This window comes from Monodon monoceros, unplaced genomic scaffold (genome assembly GCF_005190385.1).
Source record: "Monodon monoceros isolate NGI ecotype Baffin Bay Population unplaced genomic scaffold, NGI_Narwhal_1 Super_Scaffold_2, whole genome shotgun sequence".
NCBI lineage: Eukaryota > Metazoa > Chordata > Mammalia > Artiodactyla > Monodontidae > Monodon > Monodon monoceros.
The window spans coordinates 46,576,600-46,594,881 of record NW_021703776.1 but is presented as its reverse complement, the minus strand read 5'-3'; the positions used below and the strand labels follow the sequence as shown (position 1 = coordinate 46,594,881).

The window sequence follows — 18,282 nt, the reverse complement described above, 5'->3', positions numbered from 1 at the left end:
AGCATCGTCCTCAAAAGAAAAGCTGATGGAAGGAAATGTAAGGAGGAAGGGGAGGGGCAAAGACACATGGTGGCAAAAGTGGAGGTGGTGGAAGTATGGGTGATTATAATACAATTATATTACAAATATAGGTAATTATAGTAGAATTGGTGTTGTACTTGGAAGTTATTCAAAAAGCATTTAGAGAAATCTAAAGCTATACAGCAGACACCTCTGAATTCATTCTTCCAAAACTGAAGGCAAATTTTGTGTGTGTATTTATTTATTGCAGGGTTTTTGCACCTACTATATAAAAACATAAGCAATGTCCCTTGATGAAAAGTGTCCAGAAGACAAAAAAGCAGGAGTTGCTTTAGACACTGGCATCACTGACTTCCCCATAAGTCACTCTTTAGTTTCTAATAAATCTTCAAACACTAATAATGCACCTGTTTCGGGACATCTATTATTGTTTTGATTTGGCACAAACAGACCAACTTCAGTCATATAATAGAAAAATACATAAAATATATCCTACCTGGTATATATCCCATACAAAACTGTGTATGACATTGGGCAGTGCTTTAGTTTCCTCACAGGTTTTTATTTTGAACATGATGTAGAGCACATGTTATCCTAACTAGAGAACATTTTCAAGCATTATTTCTTCTTTGGGACCCCTTCATTTTTAATAGCTGATTCGGATGGCTCACATTTCTTTTCTGTGTTTTTAGAGCCTTTGGACCACTGAGGTGGATTTTCAGTTTATCTCCTGCAACCAAGATATAATTAACTGAGGAATAACTTCCAGAGGAGATTCTCTGGCAGATGTGAGGGCATCTGGTGTACAAAAGTTCTGTCGGAACCTGTGTGAAGTGGGGCCCTAGGAGAGTAAGTCAGACAAAGGAGCCAGCTGAGGGACCGTGCCTGTATTCAGCACTAATGAATGACAGGTGCACAAAGGCAAAGGAATCTGTCTTGAAGGCTAGTAGTGACTCTAAGGTCTGACCTCAAGTCTGGTTATGCCAAGATTGGACACTGAATTTAGAGGGTACAAAGCTCTACTTTTTGTACTTTTCATGCAGGCTAGATTAATTATGGCAAACTATAGCTAAGATTTATTGAGCATTTATAATTACATGCTAGGGACTGTGTCAAGTGCTTCACATGGATTAACTCATTGCCCCTTTTTTCCTTCTAGGAGACGTGGGTCTTCGAGGAGTCTAGTAACGTGTACAAATATATAAAAGCAGTAAGTGGTAGACAAGTTCACACCCAGACAGTCTAATTGCAGAACTGGGGAGCTTAGCCACACCACTGTCTCTCTGGAGGCACTAAAGCAACCTCCTAATGGCTATAGCAAGTTAGGAATTTGCCCATTATGTTCTTTGGTAGCCATTTAATCTGTTCTTGAAGACCTTCTTTCAAACTTTGAAGCAATAGCTAGATTAAGAGGTGAAACAGGTTAGTTGCAATGACCAGTTTATAATTTGTCGGGGGTATGTGGGAACTCTCTGTACTTTCTGCACAATTTTTTTGTAAACCTAGAATGCTCTAAAACATTAAGATCAATAAACAGAAGGTCTATACCTCTTTTTGTGCCTGTTTTCTAAACTCATTCTCAAGTGCATATCACCATATGTCAAAATTTGCATCTAACTAAACACAAACACCCAGAACCTCTTCAACAAGACCTTCCAGATAACAAAAATTCCCAAGTGGAATGCATTTTCTCCTTCTCGATCTCTCATGGCAAATGTTTTTAATTGTTCTGCTTTTCTTAGTCTGCTTGGTATTAAAGCCAGTGGTGTCTTTTGTTTAGATTTTGAGTCTCTGGAATATAGAGACCATTTATTTCTTATTCATTTCCAGTCCCACACCCAATATCTGTACTATGCCTGAGTACATAATAAAAATAATTACAACTGCTTTTTACTGAGGGTTTAATTTGTGCCAGGCATGTATTTCAAGCTGTTCGTGATGAATACGATTGACAAATTTAGACCTTCTTAATCCTGGCCTGGATTTTTACAATGAACTTCCAATTGGTCTCTTCAGCCTTTGCTTGTTCCAGTCCCCTATACTTAGATACCCTCAGATGACTCTCCTCAAGCGTCATTTCCTGCTCAAATATCTGTAATTGTGGTACTCGATTGTCTGCTCTTCAGCATCCCTTAAGGCCCAAATCTGCTCCCCTATGAGTCTGTTATGCTCCAAAAAGCTGGCTCACTCAACATTTACTAAGTATACATAGTGCTTTCTCTTCTTTGGAGCTTTGTTTATGCCTGAAAATGTTCTCCCTTCTTCATTTCTACTGTTAAAAACCTTACCTACCCATTTCAAATATTATCCATATTCATAATTCTAATCTCCCCCACTCATACCAGATGGGCTCTTATTTGAGTACTCTTAACACGTTGTACGGCTTTGACCATTTCCTTATGGTTTGTCTTTAATTATATGTTGTCTTTATCTCTTTTTCCACCTTCAACTGGATTTTAACCTTACTTGTGAAAAGGGATTATATTCTCCTCAATTTTGGACCATCTGAAACTCCTAAGATAACACAATGCTTTGCAGGTAGTGGACATTTGTCAACCCTCATAGTGGAGAGACAGTATTACCAAGTGGGAATGTATAAGCTGTGAAGTCAGGTGGACACGGATTCTGATCTCAGGTGAATCACTCAGTAGCTGTGGAATTCAAGCAAGGTAGTTAACTTCTTTGAGGCTCAGATTCATTTTCTATGGGCACGGCACTGTATCTGTTACATAGTGTTACTGAAAAATTTTAAAGGAAAATATCTGTAGAGTTTGACATATGTTAAGTATCTAATACATGGCAGTGGCAAGTATTTGTTTCATAGAATTTTTCTTCTGGAATAGTTTGAATTCCTTCTAACTAAAGACATTTTAACTCTCTTTTTTTAGCCATACTTATGCTCGCAATAATTTGTCAGCACGGCAAAATTGGAACAAGGAAGGCCATTTTATAGATAGGTATGATATTGTATTCACAATCAGATCTATATTTATTTTGAAAATACTGTAGTACTTGTCAATTAAATAAATTCATGAATATTTATTGAGCATCCGTTTATGCATCAAACACTGTTGTAGATACTGGGGATACTACAGTGAATGAGATATAGTCCTTGCTCTCTACTTTCATTCTAATGTGTACAATGACCCCACAGATATCTAAGAAACATGATGAAAAGCTTACCTAAAAATGGTGCCAAACCTGCATCAATTAGAATCCCCCAATCCATTTCTGGGCCTTAAAACTCGGCTGTTATGGCAGCTTTGGGGGAGTCCAAGAATGGTTACCCAGATTTTTATTAAAATTTTTTTTCTTTTTCATATGTGTTTTTTAAAAAAATTGAAGTATAGTTGGTATACAGTCGTTACTGAACCAAACTTGGGTCTGCTTGCCCGCGCAGAGTAAAGCCAACCTACTGACAGCCGGTTGTGGTGAAGGAAAGAAAGGTCAGCGTTTATTATAAGGCACAATACGAGGAGTCTGGAAATCCCCAATGGGTTTCAGCAAAGTATTTTTAAAGGCAAGGTGAGGGAGGGGAGCCCCAGGGTACCTGATCAGCTCGTGCACAATTCTCTGATTGGTTAATGGTGAGGTAACAGGGCGGTGTCACAGGGGTTAACCTTAGGTTTTGAGGTTGTCCTTAGGCGCCAATAGGCCTGGGGGCTGCGTGCTCTTGGTCATTGAGTAGTTAACTAGTTAATGTCTTCCACCTGGGGGTTTTAGCATCTGTAAAACAACTCAGGAAATGTGCATCAGATACTGTTACCTAGGCACTTCACAGAGGAGCTAAAACAGAGGATATGGGGGAGGGGTCTGTCCCTGGGAAGGCCCCATTCGGTTCTGCTTGGTTACACAATAGTATGTTACAGGTGTGCAATATAGTGAGTCACAATTTTTAAAGGTATACTCCATTTACAGTTATAAAATATTGGCTATATTCCCTGTGTTGTACAATATATCCTTGCAGCTTATTTTATACATGATAGTTTGTACCTCTTAATCCCCTACCCCTATAACGCCCCTCCCCCTTCCCTCTCCCCACTGACCACTCATTTCTTCTCTATATCTGTGCGTCTGCTCCTTTGTTATATTCACTAGTTCCTCGTATTTTTTAGATTCCATATACAAGTGATATCACACAGTCTTTGTGTTTCTCTGTCTGACTTATTTCACTTAGCATATGGAGGATATTTTGCTATCCAGATTTTCAAAAGCTAGGACTTTAAGAAGCAATGTTGTGGAGACAAGCTGAATATATATTTTTTCCTCTGGGAAAAATTAAGGCTAAATCTATAAGTCTTTGTGCGTAACAGATGGATCTGAGCTTTCTCTATTTCTGTTTAAATAACCTAAAGTAGTTGTCAGGGAGTGAAAGTTGTTCCATGTTGGCATGTCGGCAGGAGCTCTCACAACACTGAAGCTCTTCCGTTTGCAGCCACTTAGGCGAGTCCTACCGGTGGCACAGGGGTAGACGGATAGACCTCCCCAGGTCCGCTGCTGCCATCAGCCTCTAGGCCGGAGCTACCCGTTCGTTGCGATCCCGGGTGCGGAGGGCCCTCCCGCGGGAGGAGCGCGGGGCGTGGAGGGCGTGGGCCGGGGGCGGGGCGAGCCGAGCCGCAGACTGGGTGCTCGCAGGGAGCTGTCAGTGTCAGGCTCCGGAGAGGGAGGACGTGCTGTAGGTCCCGGAGGAGCGTGAGCCGAGCGGCCGGCGCAGCGTGAGACAGCACATCCTGCGCGCGCCGGGCCCGCCGCCCTCGGGAAGCGCACGAGCGCCGCCGCCGCCGCCGCCGCCGCGGAGCCGTGGCCGCGCTCTCGAGCCCAGTTCCGCCGCCGCCGCCGACCGCGTCCAGGTAAACGGGAGGGGGGGGCCGCGCTCCCTGGGCCAGCGCCTCCGCGCCCCTCCTCAACCCTCCCGCCCCCGGGTTGTCGGCTTCCGGAGCCGCTGGGCAGTAGTGCGGCCGCGGCAGCCGCAGCCGGACCTTGGCCTCGGTCCCCTCCCCGGGCTCCTGCATGCTCCGCGGCGCCCAAAAGCGGCCAAACCCCGCCCCCCCCATCTCCCCTGGCAGCGGCAGCCCCTTTCTGCGGCTCTCCCGGCTGAGCCAGGAGGTGAGGGCAGATGAGAAAGAGTCAGTAGTGGTGTCATCACCTTGTGGGCTGGGAGGGGCGTCCCAGTGCGCCCCGCCTCGGTTTTCTCCTGGGGAGCAGAAGGTTAGCGGCAGTGAAATCCGCACCCCTCAGGGCAACCAGCTGACGGCCCCCGAGGGAGGGGGGAGCTGCAGAGGGAGGGGAATGGATGCTGTTTGAGTACATTTTAAGCTGTCTGCAAAGCTCTTAGATGCTGTTGCTATCCGCCAAGTCGAAGGAAGCGAATATACTTCCAGCAAGGCATTAATTAAACACACGCAAGAAGGTGCTAGTTTCTCTCACTGCTGCAAAAAAAAGTGTGGCTGGGGGATGTGTTTTAGTAAACACCTTCGGGGCCGCGTGCCTTTCCTTCCCCCACTCCCACTACCGCATCGCTCTGGCCTTATAAATCCGTGCGTCGTCATCATAAGGTCAGTGACCCTGGCGACACTGATGGGAACTGAGTGTGCGGGAGTCTCATGACTTGTAATAAGGATGAACAGAAACCCAGGATCAGGACAGGAAATTACTTAGGAAATTAGAGGCTCAGCAAACTGCAGCAGATGGAATATATTCGTTATCCTGGACTCTCCCACATCTAGGTAAGGGGCAGAACAAGTAGCCAGCCGTTTTCTTGCCTGGAATGCCTTTCAAGTGAGCATTGTAGACTTATTGTAGTTCAGGGTTGTGCAAAATTGCTTCTAAATATTCCAGATTAGCAGAAAGCATAGCCAACAGTAAGGCATGGTAGCTGCAGAAGACATCATATGGGTAATATTAGCACAGATATGGGTGACTGCCTCTGTATACATTTTCACTGCGGAAATTATAGAGAAACACGTTGATCAGTATTAGTAAATTTGAAATTTGCACTCAGTGCAAGTTTCGGCATGGAAAAAAAGGACCCAAACTCTGCTCTTCTGACTATGTTTCTTAGTAAAATAAAATCGTACATTGCTACCACTAAGTCATCAAATGTTCTCTTCATAGGAGCCAACTCCCAATCTTTCTTAAGGTTTGAGGATCCAGTGCTCCAAGAGCCATTTCTTTAAAAAATCTTCTAGCATCATCATTGGTATGTTTAATTAATATAGTTGGGGGCCCAATGCAGGCTTTTTTCAGCCTGTGCAGCTCTGGGCCCCATTTTTGGCCCATAACATCTTCCACATCTCTCTTTTTCTTCCCTGTGTCAGGCACTGATGCACCTGCTTCCTCTCTCTTGGCCCTCAGGGTTGCTGAGCTTCTGCCCAGTGCCCTGGAGGAGAGGGATGGTTCAGCCCCTCCCCACACCCAGCCTTTCCTTCTCTCCTACTAGAAATAAGTCCTGAAGCTTTTTTGGTGTTACAGGTCTATATCATTAGGTATAATCACCACTAGAGATATGGGCAGAGAAGATAAACTCAACCGACAGAAAAGTGGAGCAGAGTTCTCACAAGTGGTGGTCCCTGGCCCCTAGTTTCTAATGAATGGAGATAGTAACAAGAAGTCATCAGGCATTTCTCATCATGTTTCATGTCTAAGAGGGGGCTCTATGAACTTTGTTCCCACCCCTCCTACTTCCCCAAAGATTCCTTCCAGAGTCTACATTTAATAAATGAGCCTTTTCCTTGACTCCAGTGCTGAGTCAAGTAATTCTTGGAGATAAAGCCTGGGTACTGCTCTGTTCATATTCAAAACAACCATGTAGACGAGTCTTGTAAAATACATGTCAAGTTTTTAAACCCAGCCACGTCTCTTAGCACAGACTATGTGTACAGGCTTCATCAACAGTTACATCAGTGGGCCACTTATCCTCCCTGGTCACCTTGTTTCCTTCTGTCACCTAATAGCATCAAATGTAAAGGTCACACACATGCATTGCAAACTTAAGTATATTCTTGCATCACCTTGTTCTCCCGATACTTTGCCCCATCAAATAAAACAAAGGTTGATAATAATATTCCGAGCACTTTAGCAGTGCTCAGTACATTTCCTAAATGTATTGCACTGCCTTTGCTGAATGTATTACATTACCAATACATTTACTAAAATGTACTGAGCGCTTGACCAGGCATTGCACTTTAAACTACTTCTCATGTATTAACTTCTTTAATCCTCACAAAAATCTGATGAGGTAGATATTATTTGTAATCCTATTTGACAGGCAAGGAAACTAAGACACGAGGATGTCAAGCAACTTTCTGAAAATTGCTCGGCTAATAAGTTGTAGAGCCAGGATTTGAACCTGGGCAATCTGCCTGTACTCTTCTATAGGACAGTTTATATTGGTTAATTTTCATATATTGAATACCAGGCTCTTATGTTATCTCATTTCAATCCCTATATTAATCTTATGAAGTAGACATTATTATCCATATTTTACAGATGATGAAAAACTGAGTTAAGTGATATACTTAATACATAGCAGAGGTAGGATTCATATCAGGTCTGACTCTAAAACCAGTAGTCATCCATTTTAGCTAGTGTCCCCTATGAGAAACAAAAAAGCTGAGCTTGTCTGTTTCTTTTGGGTGTGTTGCCCATTTTCCTTGTGAGCCATTGCTCTTTCTTTTAAGCCTTAAGTGTAGCCGTACTTTTTTGCCAGTTGATTGGTAGATGTGGATGATATGGCAAAACCAACGTAGGACCATAGCTCTTTTGAAGTCAGATATTGCCTTCGTTCTGTCTCCTTAATGAAACTAGTAATTCCCCATAATACTTTGTGGATCTCAAATACCATGTAAATAGTTGTTCCACTGATCAGGGATCTCTTTTACTAGAAACTGTTGCGTCTTCTACATTCCCTAGAAAATGTGAGAAAGTATGTTCTTTTGGGGACTTTGCTGGGACTGTGAACTTCTAGGGTTCACTTCTTTTGAGAATTAACTAAAGTTAACTCCACTCTTATTACTCTGAAACTTATAAACCATTGCCCAGGTCCGTGTAAAAAATGAGTCCTCTTGACTGGGAGCTCTTCGTTGGTACCCAGGACTTGTTTCCTTTGCTTCTCTGCCGGAAGCCTGGCACCAGACTGTCAGCGTGAAGCTTACGTTGTAACATAGACGCCACTACCCAGGTGCCAGCTGAGGAGCCACATGTTTATAAAGCATGTGGTCTTTATGTCTCCTGAGTCTTTGTTTAGAGGAGTCTTCTTTTTTTCTGCGGTATGCGGGCCTCTCACCGCTGTGGCCTCTTCCGTTGCAGAGCACAGCCTCTGGACGCACAGGCTCAGCGGCCATGGCTCAAGGGCCCAGCCCCTCCGCGGCATGCGGGATCCTCCCGGACCGGGGCACAAACCCGTGTCCCCTGCATCGGCAGGCGGACTCCCAACCACTGCGCCACCAGGGAAGCCCTAGAGGAGTCTTGTTAAGCAGGAGTCATAGGCACCATGGAGGGCAGGCATATGAGAGTTTTCAGGTGGTCATTGAATCCGATATAATTGATGCAAAATTTTATGCATTTGTGCTAAATGCAGCTTTCTAGGGAAAGACTGGGTATTTGTGACTAAAAAGAGATTAAGAACCACTGGTTCAAGTGCACTGTTTAGGAAGGGGGAGGAGCAGAGGCCATTCTGCTGAAATGCGTTGGAAACAAGGCAAACTATCCTGTTAGAACCAGCCAAGAAAAAATGTTCTTGGCTCTCAGGACATTGCTGGTATTTCGCTACAGAGGCATGCTACAGTGCCCAGGTCCAAGTACAACATATAATAATGCATGCTGCAACCAAGTGAGGTCTTGAGGACCTCAGGCAGCCCTAGCACTGCTCGCCATTCACTAGGCACTTACCCTTTTCACACTTAGGGTTCATCGAATCTTCCCAACATCCCTGCGAGGCTGACATTTTTATCTGCATTTGACAAACAAGGAATCAGATGATTGGAAACATTAAGCCACTTGGTCAAGGCCACATGAGGCCAGTTAGTAGAAGGGCTGGGTTTCAAATGTAGGTTGGCCAGAGTCCAAAGCCTGTTTATTCTCTTCCCAACATATTTCATTGTTTCTCTATGTGGGACGCCAAAAAGTACTGTTTAGTGTAGCTTTTCATTGTGGCAGGACAGAGTTCCTCAAGAACACTCTAACATGCTGATAGGAAAAGCCTAAATGTGTTATCAAACGGGAACAAGAAAATTAGACATTTCTCAGCGTGGCAGAGGATAAGCGAGCCCTGCTTTCCCTTGAGGTGTGTGCTCATGCCCCACACATTTGATTCTCAGGTGTGCCCAGGTATCTTGCTGAGCAGCAAATGCATAGCAGTCTGCAACCAAGTCCAGAGAATTGATTGGTTGGTTTTGCCGGGGTAGCTACAAGACTTTGTTCGTTGCAAAAATGAACTTACTTCAAAGCTGAGTTGTAAGCTGTGCGTTGTTCTGGGGCTTACTTGATATAGTGGCTTCGTCGTGATCTGGAACACTAACTTGGTACTTAGTCCTGGGGGGACCTCTTTTTACCAGATGACCTACATGTCCTTTAGTTTTCGGTTCGTGTCAATCCGGCGATCCATTTTTGGGTACAGACCAGCTAATGCCATCAGTGTGGCAAACACATAAAGCAGAAATTTATGTTAGAGTCAAGAGCATTCTTTATAATAAAAATGAGTCTCAGGCACTGTAGAGGATGGCTGCCTTTGATCAGCAGATTGGCCTGGGAACAGACACCAGTGTGCTTCATTATGCTTCAACCTTTTTTCTCTCCTGTAGCTTCTAAAGGTTTTTAAAAAGTTTACTGCTCCCTCACCCCCACACATTTTAGGTTGGTATCTAACATTTTTATTGTTAGTTTAAAGAATCACAGTGAATATAATTTCCATAATATTGTAAACTTTGACATTTAAAAATAAAACGATGACATCATTCTTTGAATCCAAATTAAAATCTAAGTGCTATACCAACCTCTGTTTAAAAAGTACCTGAAGAAGCTCTTCAACAAAAGGGTATTTTTATGCCCTGTGGTCAAGCATCACAGTAAGATTTGGGTTTCCTTTTTTTTCCCCGGTAATGGAGGTGGGAAAGGAGGCCCTGAATGATCGTACAACCACAGGTGTGTTCTCTGGTTGGTCAGTTTTTGGAAAGCCTACAGACAGAAGTTCTGGGTCTCAAAATTACGATGTTATTAGCTCATAATAACATTCCTGCATGCTCTTTAGAAAGCCTCATGGATGCCAGCGGCACACAATGCCGGTTTGAAGAGCACATATTTATCTAGCACAGGTGCTGTGTGTTACAGTTCACTGCGGGGCCAGTGCCGGGAGTCGGGTCCATGGCCTTCGTCGGTGTGGCTCAAACTCAAGGTGGCAGGGCCAGAAAGAACAGCAGAGCCACTGGTCCCATCTCTTGCCCTCAGGCAGGTGACTGTATGGATAGTTGTCTTTCTTCTATTTAGGGATTTACAGGAAGAAATCTGTCCATTCCAGTGTTTTTAGATCACTGGTTCTCAGCCAGGAGTGATTGTCCTTCCCAGGGGACATTTGGCAGTGTCTGGAGACATTTTTGGTTGTCACATTTGGGGAGAGAGGGTGGCTGTGGGCATCTGTAGTGGGAAGGATCAGGGTGCCGCTGGACAGCTTACAATGCACAGAACAGCCAAGGTTAAGAAGCCCTGCTTTAGATGTTCTGGTTTTCTATTGAAATCTTCCCTGCTGTAATTTAAGTCCATTTCTTTGGTCTTCTACCAGATAAGAAGGGCATAACATTTAAAAGGCAGCATAAGGGAAAGGAAAGAAAAAGCCTGATATTCCACTGACTGCCTGTGTGAGCCTCAGTTTCTTCATCTGTGAAATGGGGATAACAATACTTGGCTTGCAAAACTATTGTAAGGATTGCAGATAATGAGAGTACTGGATCCAATATGTGGTACATGCTCAATGCGTGGAAGGTATTTTTTATTATTCAACAGCCATGATATCACTCTCTAGCCTTCTCTTCTCAGGGACTTTTGTGATCTTGCCCTGCTTTGAACCAAAGGTATGCTTTTAAAAAATGAATTATGCTATGTACCTGCCTCCTTCCACTTCAAGACACTAGGCTCCCTGAGGCATCCTTTGTATCTTTCAGCAGAGGGTCTTACACGTGGTAGGTCTCAACGAGCTTTGTTGACCTGAAATATTAGCCAGAATAAATCCCACTTAATTTTCCTTTTATTATAAGATTTAATTCTTTCCCCCGTGGACTGTTTTAATGTGTTCAGTAAAACATTCACTTCCTTAAATGTAGCCGCTATTGCATGTCTGGGCCCAATATGGACGTGGGCTTGGTAATGCCTAGAATTCTGGAAGCTTTGCCTTCCTGAATCAGGATCACATTGAACATTTCTGCTGGGGGAAGGGCAGTCTTGAGGAAAATAATCTTTCATTCTAGAAGTGACTTGTAGGATGGTTTGAGTCTTGTGTTTTCCTTTATGAGTCCCTTGGTCTAATTCTTTTGATCTGGCTTTGATCTGACACTCTCTGAGCAGGGCAGTACTTGGGTTCCTTTCTGGGAGGGGGAGGGGAAATTTTGATTCATTTGTCAGATTTCTATTTTATGCTAATATCTAGAGTGAAACCAAGAGTAACACATGTATTTTAAATAGCTCTAATGAATAAATGATGACAATATTTTATATCCTTTGCCTATAGTTTCCCTTGTAGGGTACGATTTTCCTGCTCTAACTTGAAATAGTACCCATTTCTTTGTTTGACAAGCTGGAGGTTTTAGTAATTGAAATGGAATGAAGTTCTCTCCTTTTGAAAGTAGTTTAGATCCTGTTGTGCACATATGTAAGCCTTTAAAAGTTGATCAAGTTGTTGAATGTTATAGTGGGCCCATGTGGAGAGGATGATCATGGGATTCTGTCTCAGAATCAGCTTGTGGGATTTTAGTCGTTGCTGGATTTGGGTGGCTGAAAGGGTAGAAGGCCCTGTGGGGAATGTGTGTTTTGACAGTGTCCCCTTTTAAAATGAAGGGTGTCTCCTGTTTCACCATCCCCCCCATTAGTATCAAAATAGCAAGGGGTTGTGGGAATTGGTGTGTATTTTGTGGGAGAAAGAATAACAGAAAACTTCTCTGCTTGTTTCCTTGAAAAGTGTGACTTTGTTCACTTTCAGAAGGTATAGGTTACCACTGGCTCCGAAAGAGGATCCTCTTTCTTTGAATGTTTTCAGGCTCAGAGGAAAATGAGAGTCTATTTACCTAAGTTAAAATGCCAAACTAAATCTCCCAATGCAAATATGGACCACCCAGGGACTTTGTAAAGGCCAGGTTTGGGGTTTTGAATACAGATTTTCCTGCTTCCTCTTTTAAGCTTTTTAATATTTTTCGAATGCTGCTGAAAAGTAATTGGCATATCAAGCAAGGATGAAATCTCATATCTTTTGCCATGAACTTTAAAGGGGGGAATTGTACTCATTTCCTTTGAGAGCCCTTTGTTTTTCAAAATAAAGAAATATGAATTACTAAAATTTGAAGGCCAAGTTGTAGACTTCAGTTTAAAGTAGATAGAAAAGTTGGGTTACAAAACAGTTATAGGAGAGGAGAAGGATACTCTCTTCAAATGTTCCCTTTCCCAAGTACATTGTGCCTAGACAGAGCCATTTACCTCAGTAAACTGGGTAGAACTTTGCTTTGGGGGATGGGCGAGGGTATTGGAAACATCACCTCAGTTAGAAAACAAAATTCAACTGAGTAAATTTAAAAAATCTTATTGGGGGCTTCCCTGGTGGCACAGTGGTTGAGAGTCCGCCTGCCGATGCAGGGGATGCGGGTTCGTGCCCCCGTCTGGGAGGATCCCACATGCTGCAGAGCGGCTGGGCCCGTGAGCCATGGCCGCTGAGCCTGCGTGTCCGGAGCCTGTGCTCCGCAACGGCAGAGGCCTCAACAGTGAGAGACCCGCGAACCGCAAAAAAAAAAAAAAAAAATCATATTGGGTTTTTTTCAGCAAAATATGAATTGGGTAGCATCCCATCTAGCAGATAGAAAGGAGCTCTGAAGAGCTTTACAAAATGAAAGACCGCTGTAGGCAGAAGGGAGCAAGACAAGGAAGTTACTAGGGAAAGAGTGGATTGTTTGTGGCAAGGTCACGTTCCTTTAGGGGATGGCAGGGTCCGTGAGGCAGGTTACCTGCTTAGTGCTGATCAGTAATTCCGGATACACCAGTTTAAGTCTCTACACCCAGGAGAGGTTGAAACTGTAATTAAGTTAGGTATTAAGACTCAGTGTGGTGATGTGGGTTAGCACAAGTGACTCTGTTTGGGGCCTGTTGTCTCTCTCTCTCTCTCTCTCTCTCTCTCTCTCTCTCTCTCTCTCTTTTAATAACAGTTCCTGCCTTTTGATCAGACTCTTAGCTTTACTGAGAGATGTGATCAAAATTTAAGGCATTAGCACCACTCCCAGCTACCGCTCTGAAGTTCTCATGTTTTTTTTTTACTCATCCTCTCTGTGGTATTCACAGGTCACAAGTTCACGTTCACATTTTTTACATCGGTCATTTTCTTTGCTTCTTTTCTGAAATTCCAGTCTTAGAGAAATCATTTGCTTGGTGGTTGGCTGCTGTGAACATGCATTTAAAGCTTTTGTGAGAATGCATCGTGCCAGGGAGATTACTATGATTGTTATACACAGGACGATTCCCAATGTCTGGAGTGCACTTCAGAGCCATGGTCCTCAAGACCCAACTGATCAAAATCTGTTAAGTCAAAGAAAGACCCCATTGAAGTAGTCACTTTCTTAAGCCAACTGACTTGCTCAGTGGTCTTATATAGCTGAGTTTCAACTTCCCCAGAAGTGTGAATACGGGTACAACAGGTGGTGGTGACCATAGCACAGACACCTAGTTCAGCTAAAAGACAATCAAGGGCTATCCTATTATCAGGACCAACCTTGGCCAGAGAGTCTAAGGATTTTTCTTGGGCAGCTCTTGCTTTAGAAGTGGATTCTGCAATGTTTTCAGGAGTTAAGGAGAGATTCTTAATCATAGCTTCATTTGTCCTCACTCTGAACCAGGGAAGTAGGGACCTGCCAACAGAAGCAAATCCAGAATCATGAGCACCTTCTGGTAGGTCTTTTCTAACTCAGTGATGTAAATTCAGGAGAGGTGACCAATGAGCTGTGTCAGTCTGTGAACAGTTAGGGGCACAGTTAGGTTACCTAAGAGGTATTGCCCAGTTATATGCCAGCCATCCAGACACTCGTAGGCCCAAGGAGAATAATAACCACTACAGACAAAGGTAAACCCTGAGGGGACACAAAGCGCTCCCGCTAATGTGGCACTGTCGATGAATTCATTCGAAGGGATTGTTGCATTTACCCATTCAAGACAAGGGTCAGTTAGGTTTCCAGTGCATTTGGGAGGTAAATCTAACCTGAAATAAAAAGTTGCTCTAAATTCCTTGCAAAAATGCGTGCTGCTGGTGAGATCTTTTCATGATTGGGGGAAGATCTGATTTAGATCATCATAAGAATGTGAGTGTGCAAATGTACTACAGTTTGTGTAGGTGTTTATGTCTAATTGGTCAAGTAGAGTTATCAGTGGAGAAAGTTAAAACAAGCACTGGCTATAAAAGTTGGACTCTGTAAGTGCCTTCTAAGGGGAGTCAATTATAGTTTGTGGTGACGTTGGGAATAGAAGAATAATTGGTAACAGGGAGGACTAGGGGGTCTCTAGCATCATGGACAGATCAGAGATTTTGATGACAAATGCAACGGTCTGAAAGATTATCCCCCTTCACAATGGCCCGGAAGATAACAGATGATGGCGTTATCTTTCCAGGCCAATGCCAGAGTGAAGGAAAGACAGGGAAGAAGAAAGGGGTTTATGTTTACTTAAAGTATGAAGGTTTGATCTGGTGTTTGGTAGAAGCAGTCTATCTTGATGTTGGCTGCTTCTCTTCCTAGTCAATTTGGTTTGCAGGTCTCCAGTGTTTGTACAGGACCAGATATCAGGTGGAGCCTTCTTAAGCTTTGAGATATGTACCCAGGGATCAGTGCCTTTTAGTTTTGCAGTGGTGTCAGCAGTCAGGAGCACTTGGTAAGATCCCTTCCAGCTGAGTTCAAGAGCTGTCTTCCTCTGATGATGTTTCCAGAATACCCAGTCACCAGGCTCCATACTGTGGCCAACAGGATCCTTTGAATTGGGATCTGGGAGAGCTTTTTTTAATCTGTTGGTGATAAGGTTCAGCAGAAGACATTAAAGACTTACAATAGCTGGTCATGTTAATGTGAAATAACAAGGAATCAACAGAAAATTTGTACACAGTAGACACTGGCCTGCTGGTGACTATGTCACGTGCAGTAAGTTTGTGTTTCCCAAAAGGGGTACTGCGAATAGTCAGCAAAACCAGCGTCAATACCTGAGGCCAAGGGACTCTAACAATTTGAGCAAGTTTGGAGGTTTTGAATTTGAGGATCCATTACTTCTCTCAACCTTGCCTGATGATTGAGCGTTACAGGGACAGTGACGATTTCAAGAAGTTTACAAGGTTTTGTTAAAGCTTATATGATTTGCCCAGTGAAGTGGTTACCCCAGTTGAAGATTGTGGAAGGTACACCTCACGTGGGAAACACGGTTTCTAACAGTTTCTTTGCCACTGTGAAGGCATCGGCCTTGCAGCAGGGGAAGGCTTCAGTCCATCCAGAAAACACACACACGGTAAGAAGAACATATTGATAACTCATGCTAGGTGGCAGTTGAATGAAGTCCAGCTGCAGGTGTTCAGAGGGTCCAGAGGGAGGAGCTTTGTGGCCTCTGGGAACAGACATAGTTTTTTCAGGATTATGGACCTGACAGGTCTGACACTGGTGGTAAACTGTTTTCATAATTTTATAGAAGGCCCTCCACCAGTGTTTATTCCTGATTTCAGTCATCTTACTTGCACCATGGTGGGTGAAGGAATGCAAAAACCGAAAAATGGGGTTTGCCAGGGAGTCAGGAAGAGCCAGGCACCATCTGGGTTTCCTGTAGCCCTGACCGGTCATTGAATTTACAACCATTGTTTGCCCATCGTGATTTCTCTGACTCAGAAGCAGGCTGTTGCCTGTTGCAAGGACATCGGGGTGGCAAAAGTCTGGAACAAGGGCTCTTTTTTTTTTTTTTTAAATTTATCTATTTATTTTGGCTGCATTGCGTCTTCGTTGCTGTGCGCAGGCTTTCTCTAGTTGTGGTGAACTGGGGCTACTCTTTGTTGCGGCGTGTGGGCTTCTCATTGTGGTGGCTTCTTGTTGACAGGACATGGTGTCACGAAATGGGATGTTATTACCTCGAGGTCTTGGGGCTCACCTTCTTCAGGTGGGGGCAGTAACGTAGCAGGATTAAGGACCTTATAATGTTTAGATGCAATTTAGGTGGTGAAAGCAGAAGGATCTCATAGGAGGTTAGTCTGTTTGCAGAGAAATGTTGAGTCAATTCAGAATTAAGAAGACCTTGGACAATATGTGGAGTTTGTAAATAAATGTCATTTCCTAGGGTTAAATCTGCTGAGGCTTCTGCTAACTTTGCAGCTACAGCCTTAAGGCAGTTGGGATAGGTACGAGCAACTGCATCGAATTGTGTCCTGTAATAAACACTAGGCCTATGCTTACCGTGTTCTTGTGTGAGCATTCTCCAGGGGTTGGTTATCTCTCTCATGTACAAATAAGGGGAAAGGTTTTGAAGTTGGGTGGCCCTGGGGCAGGCGGTTCTTGCAGCACTTGTTTTAGTTTGATAAAGGCCTGCTCATTTTTATCTTCCCCAGGAAATGGTTCAGGGACTGAGTTTTTAGTGAGTTCATAGAGCAGGAAAGCCACGAGAGAAAAATTAGGAACCCATAGTCTGCAATAACCAGCCAGGCCTAGGAATCCACAAAGTTGTCGCTTAGGTGTTGACCTAGGGAATTCTTCGATTAGCTTAATTCTTTTTGGAGACAGCTGGATTCCTTCAGCGCTTAGATTATGACCTAGGTAACGAGTAGTGTCTGGAGATAATTGTAATTTTTCCTTGGAGACTTTATGTCCTTTTTTAGCTAACTGTTGTAGCAAGTAAGTGGAATTCTTTATGGATGCCTCTTTGGTAACTGAATATAGCAAAAGGTCATCTATATTCTTACTGTAGAAGGGTCGATTTCCTAGGAACCTGGAGGGTACATAAATTTTGGTGGAGCACTTGGGAAACATCAGAAGGGGCCTCTGAACCCTTGAGGCATGCCTGTCCAGGTATATTGTTGACTGTTCCAAGTAAAGATACATAGATAGTGGCTGTTGGGGTCCCCAGGGATGCTGAAGAAGACAAAGCTCCACAACGGTGAACCATCTTGAGTCTGATGGAACTTGTGACAAAGGATTTTGGGGAATGGAACAGCTGGAAAATGGGGAGTCTCGTTAATAGCTTTCGAGTCCTGGACAAATCGCCATCCCCACCCATTAGGTTTTGGGACTGATAAAACCAGGTGTTACAGGGGCTGGTACAGGGCATGGTTAGCCCCTGTGTGAATTGGTCTTCTGTTATTGGTACGAAGCCTTGTGTGGTCTTAGGTTTTAATGGCTATTGAGGCAGTTTAGGAAGAGGTTTAGTTATGTTTCTCCGAATTTTTATAGGCTCTGCACTTCTTATTCTCCCAGTGTCAGTGTTAGAGGTAGCCCACAGATTTTCAGGCACCTCGATTAAGTTAGACGTCTTTTGCTGGAATTCTTCCTCTTCTGTATCAAGGACAGATTGTAAAGAACATAAAAGATCAGGTTCCGGTTGGTCAGGACATTCTAAGGTGAGGTCTCCATGAGAAGCAAAATTTACTAGCCCTTTTAATTTAGAAAGGAGATTGCTACCTAATAGATTGACTACAACTGTATCACATAGCAAAAAGGAATGTTTTTCAGTGAAAGGTCCCAGAGTCATTTGTACTGATTGAGATAGAATTTTATTAGATACCCACTGTGGAAACTTCTTTTTCACTCCAAAGCATTTGTTGTCCTCTGGGGTTTAAAGTAGAGTGTAGCTCTGGTATATATCACAATTTGGCAAGGTTTCCCATTAAATTTTAATTTCCCCATGGCTATGTAAAGGAATTACTGGTGGCAGTTTACCAGAGAATCTGTCGGAGTCCTGTCAACTCTTGGAGGGGCCCATATGAGGGCCCTGCTTTGGGGAGAAGATATGAGAGAATTTAAGTTGATGTTGAAGAATTTTTACGGGATCAATGAGAGCAATCTTTTTTCC

The 18,282-nt window shown here is 43.5% G+C and overlaps 1 protein-coding gene across 6 annotated transcripts in view; it reads left to right on the top strand.

Annotated features, from left to right (window-relative positions):
• DYNC1I1 (dynein cytoplasmic 1 intermediate chain 1) overlaps positions 1 to 18,282 on the top strand; it is a 475,334-nt gene that overhangs the window by 135,028 nt on the left and 322,024 nt on the right. Inside the window, exon 1 of one of the 6 annotated variants that reach the window (XM_029233555.1) lies at positions 4,588 to 4,871. The exons of 4 other annotated variants lie outside the window; for them this stretch is intronic. The gene's annotated coding sequence lies outside the window, so the exon portion shown is untranslated. Of the gene's footprint in view, positions 1 to 4,587; positions 4,872 to 18,282 lie in introns of those variants that run through there. One more of the 6 variants, XM_029233550.1, reaches the window with a different exon arrangement.